Below are 5232 nucleotides of genomic sequence, written 5' to 3'. Positions count from 1 at the left end.
CGGACCCTACGATGATTTATATTATGTCAAATCTATTCCAATTCTCTCGAATGCAAGAATAAATCACCCAAATTCATACAATTTCGAGCCCTTAATTGCGGAAACATTAATTGCATATAAATCATTCAAAACAATAAAAATGTGTCTTAATATCAAATTGCAAAACTAAGATATTAAAATTCAAATTACATGGTTCAACGATCTCCTAACACATGAAAATCTAGCCTAGCATGGTTAAAATAACAAAATACATCAGGTTTTGAGTAATAAGCATCACCGGATTATAAAAGTTTGAAGAAATCTTGAAATTCTAATAGCCAATCTTCGTTCTTGCGCTCCAAATCCTCTTCAAGAAGTGTTTTTCTGCCTCCCAATGTGTTCCGCTCGTTTCTGGACCTTTTTTGATATTTATATACCAAAAGAGTTTTAATCGTATAAGGAAAGAAAATTTTTGCATCCGGAAGACTACCATGCGACCGCATGGTTTTAATTCGTGCGGCCGCATGGTTATTCCATGTTTCATAAAAAATTCCCTACATTCAGTCGTGCGGCCGCACGAGTTCTACCATGCGGCCGCATGGTAGACTCCAACTTCTATTCTCTTCAATTTAGTCCCTTTAGTTGAATCTTTCACTTCTAGGCTTCTTTTCTTCATTCTTTCCATTCCATTATCCTAAGACATCATCAATTGGCATTTGGTTCAATCAATTCCTTGATTTGTTCATCGGGTCAACTTTTGGGTAATTGCACCTTGGTCCTTGAACTTTCACTTTGTGTCATTTTAGTCATTTTTCGCGTCTTTTCTCATGAATTTCATCATGTTCATCGGTGTTATCTACAATTCACAAATGTAACGAAATTAAGTCACAATTCAATCATTTTGCTCGTAATTAAGTCATGTTTGTGACCTAAATAAGTGTGTAAAAACACACTTATCAATGATTATTTTAATGACGTTGTAAAGGGAATTTTGATTTGTGCTACAGGAAAAATTCTCGAATTTTAATTATTTTAAAAGTCAAGTCCAGAAAAAATTTGTTGTTTTTATTATTTTCAACTTTTTTTTATTGGGATTCTTGATATGGGTTTATTCGTACTCGATGCATAATGAATTTTGATAGTTGCTTTACTGCACAAGCATTTTTAATTATGGATTACAACTAGAAAATAGGCATTTTTAATTACTAATACTTTGCACATAACACGAACAAACATAAATATCGTTTAAGTGAATTATTTAATTTGTAAAAATGAATGTCTCGACAGTTATGAATGACTGACAGATAATTAATTATTGATAGATTAATTATGTGGCTCATTTGTTGAGATGAACTGTCGTTCTTGACATTTAGCGTCGGTTATTGTTGACAATGAATTTCAAATAATAACTCATAACTGAAAAGTTGGAATTACAATGGTAAGAATTCTGCACAATCAATACGACAGTATTTAATAGCATGAAAATAGCACATTCGAATATTTAAGTCAATACAATAGCAAACGGGTGAAATCGATAGTTGAAATGTCTATCCTGATAGTTTCCAAATGTTGAACTAGACAGTTGAATGTCTATTTTGACAATTTTGAAATGTTGTATTCAAGTGTCGAAATTGATTGGAAGCATTCAATGTGTGTGTGATTTGAACAAATTCTTTATAACATTAAGTGTGGTCATTAGTATTGTACTATCAAATGACAAAATCCACTTCCAAAATAATTTGCACAATAAATCATTAAAAAGACAATCCTTTAAAATATTTATTATGTTTGATTGGAATAAATTATTTAAATCATTAATGATGATCGTCAATTCTCAACTACAATATGACAATATATTTCCAAATAAATAACTCGATATTTCATTAAATATGAAATCCTTCAAAATATTTCGTAGAGGATATTAGTATCTTTATTCAGAAATATTTGAAAAACCACACAAATCAATGCATAATAATTTCAAAATTCTCAAATAAAAATGACCATGTCGTATTTAACATTTCAAAAGTAATATGCTATAAGATAAAAATATAAGTAATTTCTAACATGTTAACATCTCAAAATGGAAGATGAATTCAATAGTAATTTCTTCCGAAATGAAGGTATGGAGTAGAGCTGGACATAGTCCAGTTCGGTTCTAACGAGAATCGAATCGAACTCGAAATTTTCAAATATTTAGTAAGTGAGACTGTAGGGTCCAAATTTAATTATAGAACCATTCGGGTTCGGTTCCATTCAGTCCAGTTCGGATGGATTCGATTCCATTCAATTCTCATGTTCCGTATTATAATTAAATTTTTTAATATTTACAAAGTTATATTTAATTCAACTAATGATATGTTCAATTTTAGCTCTTACAAAATAGTATAGTCCAATCTTATATATCTTTTGCATCTCTCTTTGTTGCGTTCTTTATCAATTTGATTGTTAAAATCACAGGAAGAGAAAAATAGTGAGCTCACAATAATTAAAAGAGGTGTTGTCAAGTTTCAATTTGATTTCTCCAGAACGATAGAAACGAGTAATTGATTTGGATAAAATTTAAATCAATTTGATTAAGTTGGCTTTGAAATGAAAATTAGAAATATGAAAATCATATTTTTGAGTTTGAGCTAAATTAATTAGTTAGTAAATTTATTTAGAAAAAATAAAATAATTTGGCTTATTTAAAAAAATTAATTAAAAAAATTAGGGAGATTCGATTATTCAATTTTTGATCTAGAATAGAGAATCGAACCGAATTGTCAGGGCCGACCTTGAGAATTTAGAGGCCCTAGGCCATTTAATTATTATGGGGGCCCTCAACACAAAATTTATTTTACAAGTCTAACAATATGTAAATATTTAAATAATAAAACTTCATACAATTCGAAAGATAGAATAACAAAATAAAACTTTTTTCACAACCCGTAAGATTAGGCTAGCATAAGATTTAACATTCTCACATTTTGAGATGTAAAATTAGTAATCAAACTACTAACATCAAATTTGTCCAACATATTTTTTTCAATAGAAATCATAGCTAATCCATTCAATCGCTCTTGTGACATGGATGATTGAAGATAAGATTTAATCAACTTCAACTTTGAAAAACTTCTTTCGACAGAGGCAACTGTGACAGGAATAGTCGATAATACTCTATAAGTAATCCAGGCATTTGCATAACAACAGTTCATTTTCTTAATGTAATCCAATACATCAATTGCTCCAAAAATGTTTGTAGATATCGCTTCCCTTAAAACTTTCAACTCAGAAAATAATTCTATTCCATCAATATCAGAAATCATATTATGCTTCAAGTAATTTTCAAGTTTAATGCAAGAACACTTCAAAACATCATCATCAATAGATTTAAATCTTTTCAAATCAAACAAAAATCCAAAAATATCATCATATTTCTGAAATTGCTCAAAAATCAAATCCATCTCGTTTTTAAAATTTATCAATGTTTTTAGATGAAATACTTACTTTTGATATAAAGGAATAGGAAATTGGTCCTTGAGACAGCCAAATCCACGAGAAAAAAGCAAAATTACAATGGCGATGGTAGTTTTAATTGAGGGATTAATTCTACCTTACCTTGTGACTTGGGTTGCTCGGGTAGCTTCGGATCGGAAAAACCGATTGGGAGTTCTAGGAGAAATGCAGCTAAAAGATGACCCGAAAGTAGCTGCTGTTTCCATCCAAAATCAAGAGCAACAAAAAAATAAAGTAATTAACCAAAACAAAAATAAAAAATACCCAGAGCAGCAACAAGCCCCAAAATCAAAACACTACAAATCTTATGTACCATAGAAGTTAGCTTGTGGTGGAGAAGAGAAGACGAAGAAGAAAACGGTGAAAAAATAATTTATGGAGAAAAGCGGTTCGTTTTCTTGTGTCAATTTTTTTTCCCCTTAACAGATGAGGCACCCTACAATTTGAGGCCCAAGGCAATGGCCTCACTTGCCTTGGGCCAAGGCCGGGCCTGCGAACTGAACCCGTTAGTTCTTAATTCAGATATTCATTTGAATATTTAACATAAGAAGAACCCCTCGGATTCGATTCGATTCGGGAGTTTTGTCCAACCCTAGTATGGAGAAGATAGTCAGAAAATTAAGGTTTGTTAATGGTAAAATAAATCGGTTTATGCCCACTTTTTAAAATCTTTTTACTTTTCTTAATTAAAAATTATATTACCCAATATACATATATTTAATGTGTATAATATGCAAGAATAATGCTACATGACCCAAGTCTCTTGACAAAATTGGGTTACAAAATGACGTGTACGACTGGGATGAGAAGTCGGTGGAGGGTTGTGATTTGAAAACAATAAAAATTGGGGAAAGTAGGCGCCAAAAACCCGGTCTTCCTGCTGCGTCATGAAATCAGAAAAAAGTCAGGGGAGTGGAAGGTGCCAAAACCATTTCTCTCATCTTCTCCTCCCACGAATCCAACCTTGAGCTAGACATCGTTAAAATCCCCACCTTCCTTTTGTAGAAGAAGGGCAGCGAGAAACCCAGAAATATTGCTAATCTGTTGAGTTTCTTAATCTTCCCAGGTGATCTTGTATTTGATCTCAATAGCTTCTTGGGGATTTCTTAGTCGGTTCATTGAAGGTTAAGATTGGTTTTTTGTAATTGGTTTATTCTTCAAGCATGATTTTGGTTTATGTTGATATTTATATTGAAGATTTCTTAGTCCGAAAAGTGAAAAAAAATGCACAGCAATATTGAAATGGCGTTTTCTTGAATTTTATGAATTATGGGTTTGATTTTTCTTTTTCTCCCAGCATCTTTAATTTTTTTTTTTCCTTTTCATTTTGCTGTTATTAATTTTTGTGTTTAGGAAAGCTATTCTCATTTGATGAGAAATTTATACTTGGTGTTATGAATTTTTGTGTTTAGAAATTTACACTTGGTGTGATTGACTAAATCATCTTTTGATTCTTTTGGTTGAAGATGTTAGTTTGAATTTTTGTTTTGTTAATTTCAATTAAAATGGATGGGTGTATATCCCAGTACTACATGTACTATATATCTCTGTTTGGTTTGCTAAAAAATTAGTTTTATTTTATTGAAATTTTTCATTTGCACATGGATGCTGTTAATAAGTCGATTATTCACTAGTGAGGTTACTTCCTTCAAGAATTGTCAGAGAAATGCTGATATTGGTGTATGTTAATGTGTTTGATTCAGCAATACAGTATATCGGGAAAGAATGCAGGAGTTTGGCATGATTACAGAGGTGTTG

Source organism: Olea europaea, unplaced genomic scaffold, assembly GCF_002742605.1.
Source record: "Olea europaea var. sylvestris unplaced genomic scaffold, O_europaea_v1 scaffold4548, whole genome shotgun sequence".
Classification (NCBI taxonomy): Eukaryota; Viridiplantae; Streptophyta; class Magnoliopsida; order Lamiales; family Oleaceae; genus Olea; species Olea europaea.
The sequence above is the reverse complement of the archived record's forward strand: the minus strand, read 5'-3'. Positions refer to the sequence as shown.